The sequence below is a fragment of the Acanthopagrus latus genome, chromosome 23 (assembly GCF_904848185.1).
Source record: "Acanthopagrus latus isolate v.2019 chromosome 23, fAcaLat1.1, whole genome shotgun sequence".
Taxonomy (NCBI): domain Eukaryota; kingdom Metazoa; phylum Chordata; class Actinopteri; order Spariformes; family Sparidae; genus Acanthopagrus; species Acanthopagrus latus.
Window position 1 is genome coordinate 16775757 of NC_051061.1, and position 24621 is coordinate 16800377.

Genomic DNA, 24621 nt, shown 5'->3' on the forward strand with positions numbered 1-24621 from the left:
GAGGGCGACAGTGTGCCACACGTGTGTCAGGTAGCCTACAGGATGACATCAGGCAGATGGTATTTTCTCAGTGAGTAACGTCATCATTATGGTCATTCAGTTTGCCAAACTCGGGGGCAGCAATAAATGTGTCAAACTATAGCATACTTGCGTTGTTTTTCACTGAAAATCATATTTATTTTCCTGTTTTGGAAGATAATCATTTTCATCGTTACAGAATGATTAGCCATCACACATGCGTAACTCTCAAATCCAGGTGTTGAGATTTGAACCCCTTCTTTCAGTTGTTTTTGTCGAATATTTTGCTGATGCTGTGTTTGCATGAGGTCTCCCGTGGAATTATACTTCCTACTTTAAGACAGGTTAGTAGCGTAGCACTTGCATATCAGTCCCAGTTGTGGCCAAAGCGTAGAGGTGATGCTGCAGGGAGAAACTGCAGGCAGATGCAAAACAGGCACAGCTGTGAACACAGTTGTTGTTGGCAGAGAGCTACTGTATGTCCATTCTTGGGTTAATAGAGTAATGACGTTTACAGAAACTAAGGTTATACATTACTGCAATTTCTAGAGGGTAAATACATGTCAGTGTGTTTTTAATAATGTGCCAAAACCAATGAGGGGGCTCACTTCACACGTGCAGTAAATCTGTCTTCAGCACTGCTCTCCTTCGGATGTCATGACGTATGGAGTCCAGATCACCACACCTGATGTTCGCGCTCTTCCCTCTGTCTCCTCGGCTTTGATATGCAAAATCTGTCCCCCCCTTGCCTGCATGACCGACCCACTAAACGCGGTAGCACAGCTTGCTCCTAATCTCCATCACACCATGTCTGCTTTAGAGGCGGCCAAACACAGCAGCCCCCTCCTCACAAAAGAAGAATGCACACTCTGTTTGAACATCTGCCTGTCTGTCAGCCTGCCAGCTCGCCTGTTAGAGGAGCCCTGGACATTTTTTTCAGACTTTTCACACTGGCAGATTAATTAAATCTCATCGGCCACTTCAAACTGGGCTCTACAGTGGCAGGACTGCGGGTTCCCTATTCGCCGTTTTGGTAAACATGCACAGATTCACAGGGAGTGATTGCATCGCTCCACAAACAACACGGCAAATGGCTTCAAAGAAGTGAAATTAAGCCTTCGCCAGATTGGCTAACAGTGTCTGAACCCTCCGCTCTGATGTTAATTTTTTCAAAGGAGCTCTGAAAGTGTAAACCCTTATCCCCATTTGTGAGTCATTGCATCAAGGATCACAAAGTCAAAACACTCTCAAAGAGACACTTGGGACTGTGTGGGATGCAGCCAGAAGGATGACAGCAGGCCTTTCACTTCACCTTCAAGTTGGTCGTAAAATGGATGAACACGTTTGCATTCAGAAAAGATTAGACGACACAACAACAGGAGCGTAACGAGTGTTTGAATCTGGTTTTGTTTTCTTTTCAAAGTGGGATGTAAGAAATGAGACTCCACAGTTCAGCGTCCTCCAAATAAAAGATCAAAATATCTTGTTTGCCACTTGATTTAAAAGTGACGTGTGTATTTTCATATCAAACAAAAGCATTTAGCCACAGTATTACTGTCATCGTTGGTAGGAAAAGAAGTGAACAGTAGACACCTCAAGGGGTTCTTCTTTGCCACATGCTACTTTTTGTTTCCGCCTAAACTGCCACAAAAGATCCTAGATAACAAATCATCACCTGTGAAAAATCAACTGAAGAGAAGTGCAACACAGCTGTCTTATAAACATAAATCCACAAAAGTTAAAAAAAAAAAAAAAAAAGCTCAACAAAGCAGCTTGTAATTACGTCCGATCTGTTCTTACTTCCTTGCATTGCAGTTACTCTCAAGTCAAAGTGTTGTTTCTAAGATCAAGCAGTGCACTGTTGTACTTACAAATGGTAGCATTTGTAAGTACAACCTACGCAGCAGCCTGATCAAACCGGCTGGCATGTTTGAAAAACATGAAGCAGCTGATTATTCCAAAGCGTATTACTCTAACTGAATGAGTTTAAAGAGAGAAAACATTTTTAATAAAAGTAGACTGTGGTGTTTTGAGTTTTTTTGTCTACCAGAACGATGAAGGATTAAGATGACTAAAAAGGTGACGAATGAGGAGAGAGTGTATCTAATGTGTGTATGACATATGTGAATATATGAATGTATTATCAGCAGAATTTACACACATACTTCACATTCAAAATCACCAAACTTGGAGATATTTCAAGGCTACTGGAATAGATTTCTTAGATATGAATGGTAATCTGTCAAGTAACCGGTATTTGAACTACTGCCAGCCAAATGTGGAGGAGTAGATATACAGTGTTGTATGGAAATACTCAAATAACGTACAATACTTGAGTTACATTTCACCACATCAATGTTCTCACATCTCACTAGCTCCCGGCATAACTTCCCAAAATGTAATCTTATCCCTTTAATAGTTTATGCTAAAATTACTTCCAAGAGAAAATGGAGGACAAAAGGAGATTATTGATGAAATGAAACGTTTATTTTTGCCTTGTGCCTTGTGAAATTACTATGAAATGTGTGAAGGCTGGTCTGTGAGAACTGATGAAGCCTCTGTAGTAGAATCTTACTGCCACCAGGCCACTTTTTGTATTGTATCATTTATATAATCATGTCTCATGCATAATGCTACAACTAAGAAGGAAAAGTAAGAGGGCAAATCCGCCCTGTGGGAATGTGCGCCATGAGTACGGAGAACATCGTTTCCTGCCTCTACACTGAGTCAAACATGCGGCTGAGATGAAAGCAGAGCAAAGACGCCAAGATGTAAAAAGGGGCACATTTTGCAAGAACAATACATAAGTGTGATATGCTGTATTTCCTCCGTCATCCCTCTCCAGATAACTACAATATGGATGGTGTCGGTGACAGGAAGTCACAAGGTCTGAAAGGAGGCTAATTAAAGAGTATCTGACATCACCCTGTGTCACCGATCTGCCTGACATACTTTACTGACATGCTGCTGACATATTTTGTCAGTAGTGTCGAACCTGCTGTGTTGTAATGGGTCTGAGAGGAGAGATGCCAGAAGAATAAAGGGGCTGGCGAAGAGACACAGACGCAGTGGTTCTACTCTCCAGTCGACGGTCTGCTTTTTTGTCTGTGTGACTCTGATCAAAATGGTTGTGAGTTTTTCTGTCTCACATCACTGGACTGAAGGCTGAGTCATGATGAGGCAGGTCTATGAGGGTGCCAGAGCTGCCAAAAGATGCTCCTAAATCTTTAAACCGCATCCAAGTCTGAGGTGTTCGAGTTTGATTCCAAGTCACGACATAATGCTTTTACAGCAGGTATGAAACTCAAGGGGATTCAAGAGTATTTCTAGACATTTTACTGTCGATAAATAACAGTATGGCTTATAGATTAGTGAACTCTGAAGTTAAAGTTCTGCTCTGCATTGTACCCAGCTTATTTTTACGGCAGTGTGATTATTTTAAAAATGACTGACGTGACCAAAACAACTCAAGTCTCCCACACAACAAGACAGAGTTCGTTGTAAAAAAGTCAAGAATCAATAACCTGAATGGTTTCACATTAACATCATGTGTCTATCTGAGGCTGGCTCAATACATTGGGGCGTGTGTAGTACTTAATGTACAACCTTAAGAGAAGTTGAACAGTGTTAGCTTTTAAATTTCTGGAACAAGTCTCTTTACAATGAAAATTATGTTAAGCAGATTTTACCTTGAACACATTCTAACACGTCCCACCGCTCAACATACCATCTGCTTTGACGTGATCAAATAATCTAAACAGGCATGAGAGAGTAAGCTCAGAGCTAAAAGCATTATCCTGCCTGTATATTTTCATATACTGTGTTCACTTCAGCCTTTTGGTTTTTTTTTTGTTTATTTCAAACTTGACACACTTCCTTTGTTTCTCCAAAATGCTTTGAAGTCCCTAATTCCAAACACTGCAGCGTATGGCACGCATCCTGCGGAAGCCTCTTAGAGTCCAGAACACATTGTTGATTCACTGGAGTCTCACATATCTGTAGCTGGCAGGCACACTGCGCATAGATGGCTTGTGAAAATGAAGGCAGGACTTTTACTTGAAGTGGAGTATTTTCACAGAGTAGTAATGCTCCTTTTACTTAGGTAAAGAACTCAAAACTTTTCCACCACTGGTAGCTGGTTGGCTTAGCTTTGCATGAGGACTGGAAACAGGGGAAAACAACTAGCCAGGCCCCGTCCAAAGGTAACCAGCGCACCTCGATGTTAATAGTTAACGTGTTATATCTTGGTGGTTTAGACTGTCCTTCTTATTCCTGGAAATTCATATAAAATTTTCCTAAAACATCTATCCCAGTCTAGTTGTCGTTGAACTATTGGAGTACAGTCATGGTTTTGGGCTCTTTTGAGAGGTTATAAACTATTTTTCGCATATTCACACAAACATTATGTGTGTAAAATAGTCAAAAACAAGTGCTTAGGTGGAAAAAAGGTGGCCTATTCAAAGAGCAAAATGAATAAAACTACATGCACTTAAAAAACTTAACTTAAAAAGTGATATAAACTATATATCACTGGATTTAAATTCCAACATGATGCATCAATGGATGATAGGCTGGCGTGTAAGCGGCTCAGGAGAGAGAAGACAGACAAGAGAATGGATCACTACTAAAGTACACAGACACTTTGGCTGGTGAGCTTGCAATCACATGCTAGTTTGCTAGCTTGTTCGTGCGTTTGTTTGTTGGGCGTACCTTGCTGATGTGCTTTTATCTAATAAATGGTTTGCAAGAATATAATTGCGAGAATCTAAGCTTTCCTATGATGTATTTCATGACGAAACACGTAAACAGAGGTGGCCTGTTTGCTTTGCTGTGTTTGTAAAGTTTTAGCGAACTAGCCTGACGTTTAGCTTTAACAGGTTAATACCTACCAAATCCTGTGCACCTGTAGCCAAACTGTAAACAAAAGAAACCTAACTGATTAATAAGGGAGCTTTAGAGGTAACATGGATGTTACCTTTGGACTGAGCCAGGCTAGCTGTTCCCCATGCTATGTTATTTATGATAAACTAAGCTAAGCAACTGCTGGCTGTAGCTTTATAGCAACCATAAAGATGTGATTGGCATCGACCTTTTCATCCAAATTTGCAAGAAAGTAAGTTGCCGTTTCATTCTCTCAGACACATCCTGTTCAATTCATGAGGCGCAAAATAAGACATCTCTGCATATTAATCAGAGGATACTTCATTAGAATATACGCTGCAGGACAAACAAGGTTTGAAGATGCAAAGGTTCACTTTGACATTAATTGTTTCTTGTCTGAGTTGAACGAGAAACAAATGTTGTTAGTGGAAAAAACACCCACCCTGATCAAATCCTTGTGTTACCCTGAGCAAAACAAGCGATGAAAGAAAGAAAAAAGGGTGAGTGTGAATGCCAAGTCGCTTTAATCTTTCTAAAGCAATTTTCCCTCCTGTTAGTTCCACATCGACGTAGAGAGAAAGACATTTCTTGCTGTTTGAAGGCAAAAGCAAGCAAAAACCTTGGTAGCATGATGATGGTGTTTGACCTCGCTCAGAAAAAGTAATCTTTTGATTATTTTTGGTGTTTTACACAGACAAGAAAACATTTGCCGTCTGACTGACAGATGGCTCCCCAGACGATTCATTCTGGCCAACGCTTAGCAGCGGTGACACAAACACAGTATCCTGGCGCGCACACACACACACACACACACCTGTCGTGGTATATAATGAGCCCCGGGAAGAATAGGTATTCATATCGGTGTGAAACTGAAGAGTATAGGCGAACTGATCCGACTGAAGCAGAACACGGCGCTGCAGAATGTGTGGAGAAGGCTGATTTTCTTGCTTTCGTGTTCGCTCTCACACAAAAACTGAGTGTTCCTGTTGAAATAATGGAAACAGCACCAAAAGTGATGCGACAGAAAAACGTGGTGAATGTGTGATGGAGCCCGTTACAGCCCTCATAAGGACATTATGTCAACCTGATCACTTCACTCTTCTGAAACTTCTTCTCAATTCTTTGCATTTGTTTAGTAATAGAGACAGTTAAGATATATGTTTGACTATTATGCTCGTCAAATCTTTCAGTGACCACTTTCATCGTGTAAATGGAAACACTGTGTAAAAAGCGTGTCCCATCGGGATTATTATGTCGCTCTTCAGTAAGCCTGAGAGCAGTCGGAAAGGATTTATGTCTATTAGTGTTAATTTCTTCCTCTGATGAGTAGACGGACTCTAATTCCTGATAAGTAATTAATAATGAATGAATATGACTGCTGTCAGCTTAGATTTGCAGTGGTTAATTGTTGCTGCTGCATTTTGTCAGCTGGTGCTTTAAAGATGCTTCTGTGAAAAGCTGAGCAGAAATGCAAAAAGACTGAAGCCGAAATAAAGATAAATTAGACATTTTGGCTCATCAGCCTTCAATATAAATGTTGAGAAGGGCTCACTCAACTGGCTGAAACTGAATTAGAACCAAAGTTTGAGATTGAGAACTTGCATTTTAAACCAGACAGTATAAAATGCAGCCAAGTGGGCAATAAAACAAATGTTCAGTTAACCACTGATAGATACACATTGTCTTAGGCTATATGCCATATTGACATTTGTATAATACATGCTATATCACGCTTACATTACTTGGTTATGACCTGACAGTCATGGGGAGGAGGGTGGTGGAGTCACAGGTGAGAAGACTGCCAAGCCAGTGACAACAGTTACTACAGGAGGGTAGTTGGGACATCGACAGTCGTGTTTGTGGTGACCAAGGCCGGTATTCTGAGCTAAAACACTATATTTTCCAAAACTTAACCAAGTGACTTTTGTGCCAGTGTTGACACAACAAAAACAGAAAACTGAAGCGAAAGACATGTAAAGGTGCAACAAATCTGTGGTTTGAAGAAACATACACTGCCGACATTCATTCCGGGTTGTTCCAACCAGTGTACTGCAGGTTCTATTGTGTTGGGGTGGCTGCGGTGCAGGAACAGGTTGTCTTCTCCGGCAGTGGTTGGAAGTCAAAGTGTCCTTGGAGAGGATACTAAATTGCTCTGGATGATCACTCCTGATGAGCAGGTGTATGGATGTTTGTGAATGTGCTGAAGAGTGCTTTAAGTAGTCAAACTACCAGCATTATATAAATGCAGTCCATTTACAATTTACTCAGTGGAATCAAAGAGCACCTCAGATTATATGATCTCAACACAACAAGATGAAATTTAAGCTTTCTTTATGAAATGAAACACAAATCTTGGAGGAGCACAGGTGGTACAAACGTGATACCGATGCATCAGGCTTTAGGTCGGGGGAAACTACTGCACATTCCTTAATGTTACAGCTTTCTGTTTCTTTGGGTTAAATTTTCATTTTATTTTGTAACAGGGTTAGGGTTAGGGTTATTTTTGCTCTGGATAGGTTTAGGCACAAGAAGCACTTGGTTAGGGTGAGGAAAACACATTCAATACCTGTTTTGGAGGTCACAAACATGGCTAGAGATGTCCCAACATCTCCTCAAAAATATTGAATTAATTTACATTTACAAATGTTAAAACACAGTCTTGAAGCTTGGTCACTGGCTCAGAAGCCTTGTCATCTGTAACTCCACCACCATCCCTTCCACCTCATCATTTTAAAGTTAGGTCGGAAACATGGAGATACGACACATTTTGTAGAAATGTTAATATCGTATGTATTATTCTGCCAACTTGGCTCTGAATTCCAGGTGAACTGTTCCAGATAGAACCATGAACACTGTCTGAAAGTAGTTATTTTTCCTATGTTGCAGATCACTTCTCCTCTATACACCAGGCATTTAAGTTTGAACTGAGCAAAGTTTTACGGCAACTTTACAAAAAAATAAAAGACAGTGTCTCCTGAAACACAAACAGCCGCTGTTTTCCTCCCTAAAGAATACGGATGTGTGGCAGATATACTCTTCAAACACCATCTCTGTTTCCTGCACAGCTCTGCTGGGATCGGTGAAAGCACACCGGAGGATAGTCTGTGCCGAATGGAGAGCACATTTCCAAAGGTCTATGGGTCTTCAGACTACAGGCTGGAAATATGCATGTCTTCCTCTTTCTCAGGTAGGAGACACTCATTTCTCATTAGTGAGTAAAGTGCTTGTTTCCATTTGGCATACGCTGATGGATGCATGTCTCAAGGGAGAGAAATATGCACCGGTCCAATTTGTTTCCAACAGGTAGATTTGTCGCATCAGAACGAGGGCAGATTTAATCAAATCTATTTAGCAAAGTGGGACTCCAACTTTGTCTGAGATAACAAGCTCTGCCTCTGTTCGTTTCACTGTACAAGCCAGAGTCTGATTAAAGTAAACAAACTATTCATTTATGGCCTCTTTTCGAGGAATGTAATTTGGCAGAATGCTTCCTTAGGGAGCAGAAGCCAAATGCACCGTTTGAGTCGCTGACAAGGCGCCTCGCTGCAGTCCAAATGATCCTGTCAGGTCTGTGTGGAGGGAGGCGAAACCACAGGTCTCCTGCATTTAGCCCAGTCAAACACAGTTAGCAGGCTGTGGGCTGACACGTTCCCCTGGTGCCAACTGCATCGACCATTATTTGTTTATCACTGCAAATGTGGAAGCTGCAACCACACAACAGTGTAGATACCAATTAAGTGAATATATACTATATCATCAGTTTTTCTTTGTTTTTTTTCTCTGTGTCTTGAACAAACATCTCTCACTGAAAATTCCAATCAGAGTGCATTGTTATGCAGATTAAAGTCGTGCATCCTTTATAAAACTAGGGAGCAAAGGGAATCTTTGCTCTGAGTTGCAATGAAAAATAATGAATCATCTGTCTCATACACAGTTAGGTATGCATGTGGAGGCTCTCGAGGTCATACAACATTCATGCTCAAAGCATTCATAAAAGTTTGACAGATACAAATGAGGGTGTGTGAGGCATCGAGGCACCTTTCACAATTTGGACCATATTAAGAGACGGTGATAAGAAGGAAGAAACTCAAAGTATAGGCATGAATTTGTGGGAGTGGGCGGCGGAGCAGGGAGAGACATAAAAAGCTGCTTTTTTATCGAGCGCAGTCCCACACAGCTTATTATTTCTCTCTCACATACGTCTTCAGTATACTGTATTTGTTACCAGCTTTCTTTTATCAACTAGGCTTATTCGGTCTCAAGAACAAGAAATGTAAATTTTCTTACATCTTGTGTTTTGCTCCTAGTTCAAAGTGAGATGGGAACAGGGACTGCAGAATTGGACACTAATGAAAGTCATTTACAAATACACAAATTCCAAAACACATTCCATGAAGGAAATGTGTGTCTTGCTGCATCCATAGAAGACAGCCAACCTCTGCCAGACATGGCGACCAGATAACAACAGGATTGAAGATCACACACACCTCATCCTCTTATGGAGGAAATGGAGGGAGGGTGAAGAGGAGGGACTTCTCCAGCACATGCAGTGGTGAAAGCTCTCTCTACCGCGATGTTGGAGATTGTTACAAACTCAAAGGAAAGAGTGCACACCTCTACACTGGCAGTGGTGCATCTGCAACTGTTATAAGATCAAAGGGGCCGTCTCCGAACTCTGTGATCAAATTTTATTACATGTAATTGTGCACACACTCCAAAGTGCAGGATGATTGGCGCATACAAATTGATCTATTTACTGTGTGTGATGTGAAATGGGGGGCTGCCCAGCGTTATAAACCCACCGAGAGCTATTGATGTGAAGGTAAGAGAACAAGAGAACAATAAGAATATCACACAGCCACAAAGAGCAGCCAACCTGAACTTGTACAAGTTTCATATAGTGTGGGTTACACAACGAATTGCATTATGTGAGGATTAGATAAACCTGATAATATTTTATATAAACAGTTTATCGAAAGGTGAAAGCTTTGGCAAGGACTAAAGTCTTTTGTACAGCACACCTACATGTTAAATCTGATTATCTAATCTCCAGTTTCCCCCGGGGAGTGTCTGCATCACTTTACCACCACGACAAGGCTGTCAGATCTTGTTGCAGCCATTCTAGACAACGTTTGTGGTTCCACCAGAATCGTCCCGGAATGGCTCTCTACTCCGCTCCATGGAGAATCATGCCAAATCTATTTTTTGACGGAAGCTTACAGCAGCCTTGTCAAGCTACACAGAGCAGATTGAGCCAGGCAGGAATACAGACAGTGGAACATAAAAACACAAAATAAAACAGATTCATGAGCAGCACCACAAACAGTTGGAAGCATTTGGGCTGGCAGTCCGAACAAGAATTTAGAGAGACAAAGTTTATTACTTTTAATATTTACTAAGTGGAATTATGGTTTGTTCTCTGGATTGTCGTCTTTGCCAGCGTTTTGTTACCTGCCTTTTTGTCTTTTCTCGTTTATAATTGTGAATCTTTGGACTGTTTTCAGCTTTCATTAAAACACATTTTTTGTGTGAATCTGCCTGCGTCTGTGTCTGCATGCGGTTACTATTTCAGTATAACTGACACTTTCGTTTTAAAGGGATAAAAAAAGGAAAGAAAAGTCATTTGTTTTCTGAAAATGAGTCTGTGTCTTGGATTCACCATAAATCCTCTTGGTCATGATCCAGCTTACTGTCAATAAGCTGCATTTTTACAGGTTTAAGCTTGAGGCTTATGTTTCAGATGAATTTGAAACTGGCTTTGAAGAACTACAAAACCCAGACTCGTGTCAAATCGTCAACTTTTTAATCTGGATAACTCCATATAGAGTAAATAGGGCTCTGGTGTGCTTTAAGAAATAGGTCACACATTGCCAACAAGCACTACTGACCTTATTTATTATTACAAATCAGAGATGCACACGATGTGTACTCACAGAGACAGACAGCAAAGTCTGCTGTGTGTGATGTTATCTTTCCAATATACGTCTCCTCGGATGATTCGAGTCTGAGCACAAAATTACACAAGAAGTTGCGAGAAAACTGCATATCGGCTGTCAATACAGGCTTCAGAGAGAGAAAGCGATGAAGAGCTCCTCAGGCAGCGGGGAAGGAAATCGCTGCAACCTTATCAAACGCTTGTCATATTTGCACAGGTTCTTTCCCACTGAATGGTTGGAAAAACAAAGAGCAAGACGGAGAAAGAGAAGCTGATCCAGACTCTGGATTGTTTCGATGTTTCATATCATAAAGCAGGACAGCCGTGCACGTCCCCGCTGGAGAATCATGTCAGAGAAGAAAACTTGTCTGAACACACTTGTCAACAGGGTGATAACAGATCTGTGATGTCAGATGTATCAACAAATTAAATATTTAGTGCACCCGCTCTATGTCTTTGGCAATGTTTCAACTACATTTAATCCAGGAAAATACAGAGAGGAAATCAAGGAAGCACAGCTAAAATACATGTTTTGTTGGAGGAGTGATGGCACCGAGACTCTAATCAACAGCCCACTGGGAAGAAAATGTTGAATAAAATTGGCATTTCTGTGAACCATGAATTTCTTAAAATATGTACATACTTGCTAACCCCCCCCTTTTATCCCGAGAGACTCCCCTTCTCCAACTTCTCCTGTATTTCTGCCGATTATTGACACATTTTCACAACCAGTTTCTGGCACTGTGCAGTGTACTATCACCCCTCGTCCTGTTCAGTGAAAGAGAGATGAGATGTAGAATTTTCAGTCGCACCGACCTCATCAGTGGAAAGAATGAAAGCAAACGCTTCTTCTCTGGATTTGTCTTCCCACTTAGTCAACTCTTTCAAAAGTAAACTCAAAACACATCAGAGTAGAATCTGTGTTGGAAAGAGTCAGGAATCAAGAAGATTTGGAGGCTAAAACTTACACCCATCCACCTCTCTAGACATGTCAGAATGCATCCTCCGCCCTTGGCGCGTCAACCACTTGTGCTTCATCTTTGCGTTTTAAGACATTGAGCTCATTTCACCAGACTTCAGTCGAGCAGGAGTGAGTGATGTGAGCTCACATGTGGGTCAGCGGGAGGCAGAGATGGGTCTGATCTGATCTGTTTATCTGCTCCACTGTGTTGTATGTACCCAGGAGAAGCTCGATGGAGTCCTTTCATATCTCCAATTTCCTGAACTGGAGCAGAGCAACTGGGAAGCATCACACACACACACACACACACACAGTCGGCCAGCGTCTTGTGGGCTGCCCTTCACTCAGAGAAACCCCAGGGCTCTGTCCCCAATACTGAAAAGACATTTCACCCCAAAACTTAGAGTAGCAATCAGGTGAAAACCCCCTGCTGTCATTTATTTTTTGCTCATTCTGACGTCTGTTTCTCGGTTGTATAATATCTCCTTCATTTGGGGATGGGTTTGAGAGAAAAGTCTTTTCTGGTTCCTTGTTTTTGCTTCAGTTTTTAATCATAGGTCATATTTCTGGCGGGGTCTGAAACAGAATCTAATAAAAAACATTATTATTCATGTTGTTATTTCATGAGTGTCTCATATTTTTTGCTGTCTAACACATTGAGGCTTATTAATCCTAACCCTTTATCAAAAAATTGGACTTTGAAAATGAGAAGGAGAAATAAAACATGCCAATTCCATCTCAAATGAAGCTCCTCCAGCAGAGGTTATTGCATGCTGTATCTGTAAACTAAGCAGATTAATAACAGTGGAAGGCAACAACAGCAGGTGAAGCCATGCTGATCTGGTACTCAGGACACTGAAGCATCTGAGAATCTGGGAAAAAATTATTTGTCCAATCACTGCCCAGGTGTTGTTTGAAAGGGCCTGCCCTTTTCAAAAGACTTTCTAATGGCTCCTTACAGCCTGTATTTCTTTTAACTTAAATTGTCAGCATCATGCTTTTAGTTGTATTCTCTTGCGAGGCACTCTGTAAAGACTAACAGCGCTGCAGATTAAATCATGTGATCGTGGATGATGCTTTACACGTATCTGATGAGTTAACAGAAAGTTGGCACACATACTGATGGCTGCCTTGGCCTTTTCTTTTTGTTGGGAAACCTGATGGATACGACACAATCTGTAAACTTACTCTTCTTTTTAGTTTTTTTTACTGACAGGTTGTCAGGCTGAAGTATTAAAGGTGTATGGTGTAATGTTAGGCCCATTCATGTGCACCCAGCTCCACACTGATTAGGATTTAGAAAACAGAAACCATATGTATACATGTGATTGTGTAATCTTTGTGCATTTTGGTTGAGAATGTACAAAGTTTTATGCATCTGAGCAAAATTTTCACACTTTAAGGAAAGATGTGAATAGTTATTTCTGTATTTTCTTTTTTTCAAATTGATGACAGAGTTATTGCACAGTTAAATCCCAAACAAAGAGCTAAAAGTAATGGCCTATCTTTGTTATTAGCAGGATTGTGGGAAAAGAAACAAAGTGGTGAATTAGAAGCTGTTCAATCCATTTTTCTGAGCCCAATCTGGTGGATGTCTCCTCTCCATCACTCTGACTGTATATTTCTCCTGTTAATGTAATCATGGCTTTGCAACAGTAAAACAGAAGTAGTTTTTTCTTTGTTTGTGGGCTTTTCTGGCTCATTCACACCACAAAAGGCACACATTCAGGCGTTAATCATATGCATACACACACTCACACCTTATCCCTGTCTGTCATGGATTGCCTGGACATTGTTCCAAACATTGCTTGACAAGCAAACAGGAAACAAAGCAGCAAACAAGGCTGAGATATAAATAAATCCCACACATCTGCCTCAATCAGTCACTTCCTGTCTGCGAGGGACAGGCACTAATGGACAGAGTTAATGTGGCCTGTTATCCTTGATGTGTCTGCGTAGGAGTCAGTGATGCCCCGTCCTCTGCTTACTGTCTGCTCGGCTCTTCCTGTCACACTCTCCAGCCTGCAGACAACCTGCAACACACTGTCCCAGCCTGCGTCCGCTGCCACAGACCGACACCGTCTGACCTTAACTGCTAATAATAACGGAGAGGCCATCACCCTTCTAAACTCTGCTGGTGAAGGAGAAGTGATGCTGAGCGATATGATGGTGAGATGACAGTACGGGACAGTCAATAAGGAAGAATAACACTGCAAACTGACATTTTTCAAGTAGATCGACACAACAATTGTGGCACCCACGTGTGTGTGTGTTTCTGCAGCGCGCAGGTGATTGCAAGCTCTGCAGAGGCGATTGTCAAGTCTTTGTTGAGCTGCAGTTTCTTTTCAGACCCCAAAAGAATGTGATTCTCTGAGAAAATGCCACTAGATGTGACAATCTTGCCGAAAGAGATGTAAGACGCGAGCACCAGAGGTGGGTGAAATGATTGATTTACGATAATTGCCTTCCATGCAGGGGTGGCAACATAATCGCCATCCTGTAAAACCAGGCATATGTTGAAAACTTCACATTTCTTTACGTTCATGGTCTGGTTAGGTTGAAGCATAAAAAACCACTTGGCTAGGGATAGGAAAACAACAGTTACAAAAGAGGAGTTTTCACCTACTCCTATTCCTCTTTTGCATGCATGATCACGAGTAACATTTATTCTGTGGTGCATAAAGTGCACAACCAGAAACTTAAACCGAAGGCAGATGTCAGACATTGTGCTCATGGCTCTGAATAAGATTCATGTAATAGAGCCACATTTCTATTTCACAGAGATCTTCATCTTAATAATCCCTGATGATACCACACCAGAAATAGTATAACACCAGTCAAAGTAATACCAGACATTTTTTTTTACTTGAACTGAGCAGATTGTGGACACTTAGACTGTTGAATCGACCCTCTCGAGAGACATTAGGGCAGAAATAATGTATTAAAGTGTCCTATCGGGCATATTCTGGTGAAATAAAGCCCTAACCCTCTGGAACACCACTGGATGAACATAATTCAGGAAAATTAGGGCTGATTCAGTTGCATTAAGAAGTATATTTTTTTGCTTTTTATAGAGTTTATACAAATAGAATGAACGTGATTCTGACTGTGCTTGACTGATGAAGTCTACATTGAAGTCTACATTAGAGTAGAACATGCGCAAAAACTTCAAAATGTAACTTCTAAAGTTGCCTTCAAGATAGCAGACAATCATTAACATCCCACACTTCTGAGCTGGGTCAGTGTTGATGACAGAACATTTGTTATCCAAAGTCCAAATGTGTGAGTTGGAGACAATATGCAGCGTCCCTGACCTCCCCCTGGACATGATGAATTATCACATCATCTTCAGCGCTTTTGGCTGGTTTTATGCCTGAACTCTAGATTCATTGTGGGATTTAGGTGATTATAATCCAATCATCGAGGTGGATATTAGCAGGTGGAGTCACGGCAGACTGTCCATCTCAAGCACTGCTGCAGGAGGACAGCAAGAGGAATAAGTGTAACCATATGCTGGGAAAGTCTGTCCACCCTTAACCTCCCTGACAACCGCTATCTAAGCATCCCTCTGCTTCTCTGGGCGTCCAACTCACACAGAGCGATCAGCTGTCAACACTCCCGCCAGTGACAGCTTTGTAATATGTGTGAGGACTCTTAAAAGCAATCTCTCTTGCCTGACGCCTCCAAGAGCCAACAAATAGCTTGACTACCGTCAGAAGCATGAGATAGTTTCCCTATCAGACAACACTGTCCAAAGACCCTCATCTCTATTCTGCAACCAAGATGATAAGGTGGTTTCACCAAATCACAAGCACACACACACATATACAGAGGCGCGGAGGAATCATTTCAGTTGTGTGAGTGCAAAGTAAAGACGGGTGTCAATCTGGTTGGATTGCAGTTTTTCAGACTAAATTAAATGATGCTGGTTTCCACAGAGAGAGTGTCAGTATTGTCAATATTGTCATAACAGCAGTCAACACTGACTTGTCTGTTTTCTGATATCTTTGACATATGTAATGTCATTTTTTTTAATTAGATAACTGGTGTTTTTTGTTACATGTTACACCACAGTTTTGAATCATCACAGCAATCTTCACAAGTGCTGATGCATTTTTACCAGAACAAAATGTTGCAATTCTACGTTTCGGAAAATCGCTAATTTAACGTTATGAGCTAACATCCATGCCAGAAGGCAGAGGGGATGGTGTTGGTGTAACAGCTGAGTGAGACATGTGCCATGTCAAAACAGAACCACTAGATATGCTAACGACATGTTAGGACATTTTCCAGCCACATTAGTGGGGACTGAAGCACTGGACCCTAAAGCTGAAACAGGTAACAGATAAAAATTCCCTCCTCCAAGCATTTATCAATAGTATTACTGTCGCAAAGACAGCATTAGCAACATGGCTAGTTGCTATGACCCCCTCGTTGTATTATAAGCCAGCAGGTTTTTTCACTGACTGATCCAGTAAAGAATGAGTGTTTTGAAGCAGGCAGCTGGTAAAACATTGCCTCCTCTTGTTTTGGTTGCACAATGGCAGATGTGCATCCTTCAAGCTGTCGTCCTTCATTTTTCAACAAATCCAGCCCAGTGGCATGCTGTGCTGAAAAGCACAGTGAAAGTTAAGTTTTATTGAGAACCAGTCCATAAGCAGATGGCGTCATTCTTTTTCAGCCATTACACTGTGCACTCCATATTTACTTCAGAATGGTAAGTTTCAGACAAAGAACTGTCTGTTGCCAGTTTAAGCAAAGCTTAAACTGCTTAAATTAAAACTAAAGAAACTTAACAATTGCAACATAAATAAAATGTTATGCTAAGTTAGGAAGATCTTTGAGTGAAGAGGAAAAGGGCGCTGTAAACGATTAACATTCAGAGTCAATTACAGCTAACACGAGCATTTTCTGTGCCATTCCTCATCCTAACAAATACCGACTCCATCATGAGATTCTTCGACCACTAATCGAAAAAGCCAGTTCACATTAGCTCTCCTGCTCCTTGTTGTGTTTCTTCATTATATGGAAATAATGAAGAGGCCACTCTCGATCTACGTTCGAGTGAACTGAAAAGCCTGTTTGAATCAAAGCCAATTTGACAGGCGTTTTACTGCCTCACTGGTTCTTTATTTGCTTTGTTTCACATTTCGACATTTACTTATGGGCTTTTCTTTGCTTTCTCTTTCTGTATTTCTTTCTTTTCCTTTTTCTGATGGCATCAAAATCGATCGCAAAGTGCTGTTGTTGGGAGCGGCTTCATCCCCAAAACTCACAGATCATCCCCAGATGGGACTATTTTGAAGGATGACGGGGCCTACAGGGAGAAGTGGTCCATTTTTTTCCAATTCACAGCTTCCAGCGACGTGAAGAAAAGTAAATGGAAAGACAAGCAGAGCATTTCCTCTGTGACCCTAGAGTGCCAGCATGCGTATATGAATGTGCGTTTGCACATGTAACCAGTTTTCCACTCATGTCTGAATTCGAGGACGTGTTGGATCGGTGTTACTGGTGCACTTAATGCTCCTCCCGGACAGCAGACTGCGCAGCACTCAGCAGGGTGTCAAGACGTCACACATTTGTAGAGTAGGAAACATCATGTGAAGGAGGTGACAGTGAGGCAGATGAGCCGGCGTGAGCTGCTGCTACAGGGACAAGAGCTTCAGGGACACTGGACAAAATCGAGGCTGCTTTGCCACATCTGCCCACATGAAACGTACTTTAATGAGAAGCAAAAGGTCAGTTTAGCACATTTTAGCCTGTCAGCAACACCTCGGATGACTGTTGGCCATGATATTACCAACATGCTAAATTGCCTGGAGCTGTCCACTCAGGCCAGTGTTCTGGTTAAAGGGATTCCACAGAGGGATGACATGGTTGAAATTCAACATCAGCCCTCTGGACATCTGAAAACGGAAGAGCTTGCAGAGCAGCTGACGTGACGATGATGGAGCTTTGTTGTAAAGTGTGACAGATATCTTTAAACGTCATCTCGTACTGCTGTGTGTTTTTTGATTTCCCACAGACCAATTTATAGATCTTGATATTTTGATATGTCAAAAGCACTTAATAAACTCTTTGACTGTGCGACAAAATCAATTCTGGCAATATTTCTTTTACCAAATATGTCAATGTGATATTATAGGATTACTATTGGTACTTTCACAATAAATACATTAATAAATAAATAAAAAAGTATTAGAGCGAGTACAACAGTCTGATGAGGTCAGAAATAACATTGCTTTACCGTAATGCAGCCTTTGAAAGCGGAAAAACACTCCACTACACTACAAAAACACTAGACTAGATGTCATTTTCAAATTTTTCTCCAAGGGAAGCAAACCAGATGACTTGTTTCCTTCACATGGACTGACCTCTAGCAGACTCTATATTACAAATTCAAGAAATCAATTTGAACTGAAATGTCCTTTTCTTCCAACTGTTCTCACATGCTCTATTTCTATTTTTCATGTCACCAAAAACAAGACAGTCAGGCCACTTCCCACACTCAGAGATAAAGAAATGCATGAAACCATATAGCATCCCAGCTCGTCCTAACATGGCACTGTGCCGTGCTACCGAAAAGCAAGCCAGAAGCTGCAGGAAAGGATGTGGGGCACAAAATCAATTTCCTTTGTCGCCTCACCAGGACCGGCTGCTCCCTTGGACCAAATAAAATTTAATCCTGCCATGACTCCTCAATTAAAGAAAACTCTCAAAAAAAAGTATTACTCTCTGTGACTTCTCTCCATCCTTCTCAAAAGGAGATTAGCCACGGAAATGACTTCTTGACAATAACAGAAATGATATTAAAAAAGAGAGCAGAAACGATTCAGGACATTTCGGTCTTTCCTCTGCTGCCAGTGGGTGAGCGTCTTGTCAGTGACGGACAGACTGTGAAAGTTGAAAGGATGTTTCAAATTAATTTAGCGTGTGTGGTCACAGACCTGCGATTATTATTTAATGAGACTGTCTATTGGCAACCAGGTGGAGCCTGAAATATCCGTCTGCAGAAAAACAACCACTGTAAAAGGCATAATTAAATCGCCGCAGGCAAACTATACATAATAAAAGTGTTTCTACGCTATAATAAACAAAATGTATGAAAGAAAAATGGGACCAATTTATTCTTTGTTAACCACCTCCCCCTGAGATACAAAACACACATTTTCAAGGGGAAGCAAGTGTGTTCTGTTCACCTGGGAGTGACAGCAGAGATGAAAAATGAAGTTGAGTGTGGAGAGAAGAAGAGGTGTAAATGAAAACTTGTCAGTCACATATAAGCCCCCTTCTGAATTCTCCTGTAGCTATAGATGACTTCACTCGCCCTCTGACCCCTCTTCAGAGACTCAAACATGAGGCTGAGCTGCCCGGGTTGATGAGAGGGGGGAAGATGGCAGCACTCACACGGGATGTGCCGTCACAAAACTCCTCGAGTCACTCAGAGCAAGACGCAAAGTGGACAGAAATGAGAGCGGACAGAGGAGGTTGATGACCTGTGAAGAATAAAAGAAGGAAACAGAGTGAAGGGGAGGAATATTTAAAGAGAAAAGAGAAGGCAATCAAGAAAATTGTCTTCATGTTTCTTATTCATGGGTTTGTGGAGCTGCTCACTGCAGACAAAGATCACCCGTTTAGTAATAGAGGCCGGGGATTGGTGCACACATTGTGCTATGAAACATTAAATATTAGTTAAGTTGTATGAAATTGGAATATGAAAAGAATTATGTATGAGAAAATACACAAATAATGCTCATGCTCATACTACATATTAATGTTATTTCTAATGTTTAATAGTATATTTCATTGACACCCTTTTAGTTCCTGATCAAATCCTGCAGGTTATGATGGATCTAAGTGACACATTGTGTAAACAAATACAAATCAATAATTAACAACAAGCAAGGAGCAACCGGAAAAACAGGTTGCTAAGGTGTAAGGAATCCAGCATCCATGACCTCAGCACGTCATAGCATGTCTACATGGCATCATAGCGTGTTCGCCTGGGCATCATGTCATCATAGCCGACTGGAGCTGAAGCCAATAAATAACTCGTCGACTGGCTGATATCAAGCTTCACTTGAGGGACAGCTGGCAGCTGAGAACCAACTTCAATCCACCTGTGACAGCGCATTTGACAACGAAGAGACGCCGTATTTTGCAGGATTTCACACAAATCGCCCAAAAATTATTCCTTGCTGAAAGGCAGATGATTCAATGCATGGCTGTATTTCTTTTTTTATGGTTCTTGAACTGTTGAACTGAGATACAAGCAGAAAGCATGTAACGACGCCAGCGTTGAAAACATACAGCTGTGATATCAGTACATCAAGCCTCTGTTATTTCAAGGACCAATAAATTAGGAGCACCAGGTCACTCTTTCCGCTGTTAATTAAAGTCTATAACATGATGCTATGGCACAGCTCCCTGTAATTGAGTTAATTACCGAAAGTAGCTTGACTTTTCACTTGCCTCCCACACACACACCGAGGGACTGGGAGGTCAAACACACCTACACTGCCGTCATGGAGCGCTCCCTGGAGAGGGCTGCTTAGGCGTCACTTTGGCTGAATGTATTGAATACCTTTTAGGATGAAGGAGTCTTTGTGGGTGGGAATAAACCAGCCATCCCCACATTGATCATACAGACTACACTGTCACATAATTAAGGCAAAAAAGCGGATTGACTTTGTAGAACTGACCTTAAGGTCACGTCAAAACGAGAAATATTCAGTATTCGAAGCTTGATTTATCACAAATTTCCATGATACAGCTTCAAAGACAAACAACAGCCACGAACAGGAAAAGGAAGTCAAAGCCTACTTTTCTTTCTCATGTAATTTTCTCCTTCATTTGCCTTCACTCTCCCTCTTTCCCCACTTTTTCTCTCCTTTCCTCACTTGGGACTCTCAGAGCTCCAGGATTAGATTAGCCATCATTTATAGCAGGCCTGGGAGGCTGTGAAGAGCAGACTCCATCAGATGGAGAGATAATGGTGCTTTATGATAGATCCTGGCTAATGAAATGCCACTGTCTGTAATGAGATCAGTGAAAAGTGAGCTTTTGACCTCCTGAAAAGGGCAGGCAGCATGTTGAGAATATCTACTGGGGATGTTCTTGACGTCGGAGATTTCTGCCCTGCTCCTCTCCTTCTGTTTAGGACACGGTCTCTCTGAATTCATCACAGTAAGAGGGGTTTTTTTTGGGACGGGGGGATAAAACTGTGAAAAATGTCTCGGAGCTCTACAGTAATGCAGAGCCTGGCTGCACACTCGAGCTGAAGCACAACACGAATCACACATGCAAGAAGCACAAACAGTGAAAATGCCAAAATGCTAATGCCAACATTTACCAGAGGCTGCGAGGTGGGGCTGTTCAAACAGTGGGAGGTGAGTAAGGTCAAGAAGGAGATTACTCATTCCCAGTGTGCCTCTGACGTCCACATATATGTAGATCCACGAAAATACGCTGTCATTTCTCAACAACAGCGTGAAGAGAGGGAAATACTGAGCCTGTAAGGACTACCAACAGGGACAATTAATCTCAAGTAGAGATAGCTGATAGCAATCTATTTTCCAACACAAAAAGAAACTTCATGCCAAAAAAAAACTGAGTTTGATTTCATCACCGCATAGATAAATCTGGATATTAAGCACCCTGTACACATCATCATAACAGGGATCAGTTCTCTTCTTGCTTGTGTGTAGGTGCGTCTTTGACATGTTAAAATACGACTCCACTGACTGAGAACGGTGTTGTTTTCACATACATACATACATTATCTGACTCACAATGGCTGCTTTTGTAAAAAGGATCAAGATCAGTTGCACAGACACAGAGGTATTGTCTAAGTGACAATAAAGAGTCCGGTGCTCTTTATTTCGGGGAGAAAAAAAACAAAACATAGTAGTCAATGGCGGGAGACAGATAATGTTTTGATGCGGTCTGAATTTTGCCATGAATTATACATATGATGTTTGTCATTAAAAGATAATTTGGAAGAATGTCACAGTTTGTTGCAAAGGTATAAAAACACCATTTCGCTTTGTGGAAATCCGCCGAGTGAACCACATTGTCACCCACAAAACATGACGTCACTTGAGCAGGTGAAAAGATAAAAATAGGTGAAAATAAGGTGTCCCTGTATAGACAGCTCTAGTGGTGGGAGAGGCGAGTCAGTACTGCGAGCTAGCTGATACAGCATATTAGACAGACACTACAAGGTCTGGATTATGGGTTATGGTGAACATCAAACGAGAGGTCAAGTATATTCGTCATTATACAACTCAGGGTTGAACAACAAAATGGAAGCTCATTAATTCCTTCACGCTCCACAACTATCAGAACAAATATACAGTTATTTATATACAAATATAGACAGAATTTGCGACAAGGTAATTGTTAACAGTAGCACTATAGTGGTGATAATGATGCGGGGGTATCTTCACATCAAATGTCTGGCACCTGTGAAACACTGTCCACCATGTCGGTTGAGTATCAATGTTTTATGACTGATGCATAAATGACACGCTATGCTCTTTTGTCAATATAGAATATTTCTTCATTTCCTTTTAATTCAAAAGAAAGTTAGCCCAAAATACTGTGAGGTTAATAACCAAGGTAACTCCTTTTGAAAGCAGGTATCGGACTAATAAAATGTTGGTATGGGCAAGTGTTTCTGTGTATGTAAATGAGAAGAAAATGTGGAAAGGAAAAAGCTCTCTCTCTCTTCCCTAACAGAACAGATAATGAGCACTTAATAGGATTTTCAGGATAGTACGTGGATAGTCATAATTCCCATAATCCCAGAGCCCAATAAGACTAAATACAGTTAACCATCCACATGGCAGTTGTTCCACAATCTCCATCCACCCACTCGCCACCACCAGCACCATTTCTCCTTTAATAGGAGACCTGGATATTAATCCCTTTCTGATATTAGCCTCATCTAGAGGACCAGGAGGGGAACACAATGTGATTAACACAGAGGAGACAGCTCAAGTGAACGAGAGCTACTGAACTCACTGCTTTGTGTCATTGCCTTTGGATTTACAAATATATCTTTCCTCATACTTTTTTCCAGGCAGCATGATACTTCATTGTGGATCATGTTGACCCCATTTTAAGTTACATGTGCATATTTAGGCCCTTTAATGAACTGTACATACAAGGATGCTAGTCTGTTCCTGGTTTAGAGTAAATAAAATCACATAGTGAGTGCTTTCTCTGGACCGAGTGCTCATTAATATCTGAAGTATGTGCTCTGTCTGTCAGTTGATGTTGTACTGAAAATTGTTGTGGAGTAAATCCAGAGTTTTTGGTAGTGGGGATAGACCGCTGTATTTTGTTTTGTTTTCTCTCTCATTTAGCCCCACTCTGTTATACATGGTGACAAGATGAAAGTATTAGGTGAAATTCTATATTTCCCAGGGAAAAATAAAACAATAAACGTACTAACAATGTCGCTGTAGCCAAAACCTGATATACTTTATACCTCCATGCCAGCGTTCTCCAAATCCCTTTAATAAGATGAACAAACACACTGTAGTTTTTTTCTTAATCCAATACATCCCATCCTGGTGCCTAAGAAATCCACTAAAGCCTCAAATGTGCATCTATCACTGTCCAGTCACCAGAACGAAATGTTAGCGTATAACATGAAAAACCACAGATAAAAATATATGTGTCATATGGATAGGACAGGGTTTTTTGAGCCCTCAGATGAATTTCCAGCCATATTAATGGCAACCAAAACAGGTATTTTATGCAAAAAATTCCAAGCCCTTTTTTGTGCCTAAACAGAGCATAATAACAGCATAGCTACGAGAGAAACACTTTAAGTTGCAACATAAAGAAATCAGAGAAATAACCATATAGTTCGAAAACGAAAGCAGCTTATTATTATACTATTAACTTTTGTTGTTAAACAGCGACCTCTAGCGGCAGTAGTAAGTATTGCAGCAGCAAAGGAAGAAGTGAGGAGAAGTAGTACAAAGAGCAAAAAGGGATAACGGTTAGTTAAACAAATCAGGACACTGAAGTGAGTGTCCAGTGTAAAACCAGAAGTCAACGGTGACTTCTTTTTGCTTACTAACATAGTAAAGGTAAACCAAATTGTGATGTTTTCCTAAACCTAACCCAGTAGTTTTCTTGCCTAAACCTAAAACTAAACTGCTAGTGTATGATGCAGGTCTGGTAATCCTCTTGCTGGTATGCAGCAATACTTGTGTTTTTGAGAATAGTGATATCAAATAAAACTACTAAAAACTACCTGTTTTTATAGATTTTATAAAGAAAGGACTGAGTGGCACAAGTACTGATGGATGGGAAAACAAATTGTTAGGTTTGGGTGATTTCATGATATCAAGAGTGAGAAAAATGTACAGTAACAAAACCCTTGTACTTTGAGGTCTTAATTCCAAACATGTCTTGTTTACAGGTTTTACATCATTCCTGTTAATGGTACTACTTGCCTGCCAAAATAAATGCTGAGATCTGGGGATGCAGCCAACTCTGCGGCCTCCAAATAATTTGGTTTTGCAAAATACAGATGAAGTGTGAATTTTGTTAACAACTTGTCTGATCATCTAAACTCCTGTGGCGCTCCACCCACAGGATGTGGTTATAGTGTTGTGTTCAATAATAATGAACATAACAGAACCAATCTAAGAGCACCAGACTTTACAACATGCTCTACAGGAAATACAAGTGACACCTGCTCGACAGTAGAGCCAGAGCTTGAATGTTGAGCCAGAAGTCAGGAGGGAGCGCTCATAGCAGTCAAATCTGCCCAATCACACACAGACAAAGAAAGGAATGTTGAAAC

General features: G+C 41.0%; 1 long non-coding RNA gene across 4 annotated transcripts; it reads left to right on the top strand.

The window, feature by feature from the left end:
• The first annotated feature begins 3989 nt into the window (after nucleotides 1-3989).
• Nucleotides 3990-10296, top strand: LOC119014324. Of its 4 annotated transcripts, XR_005072935.1 has the most exons (7): nucleotides 3990-4220; nucleotides 4589-4667; nucleotides 5157-5399; nucleotides 5594-5679; nucleotides 7965-8086; nucleotides 9207-9721; nucleotides 9953-10296. It is a non-coding gene; the product is annotated as an uncharacterized LOC119014324 (long non-coding RNA). The 4 variants fall into 4 exon arrangements; XR_005072938.1 differs by lacking the exons at nucleotides 5157-5399; nucleotides 5594-5679 and having other exon boundaries at nucleotides 9207-10296; XR_005072936.1 differs by lacking the exons at nucleotides 5157-5399; nucleotides 5594-5679 and having other exon boundaries at nucleotides 3990-4667; nucleotides 9207-10296.
• Nucleotides 10297-24621: the final 14325 nt, after the last annotated feature.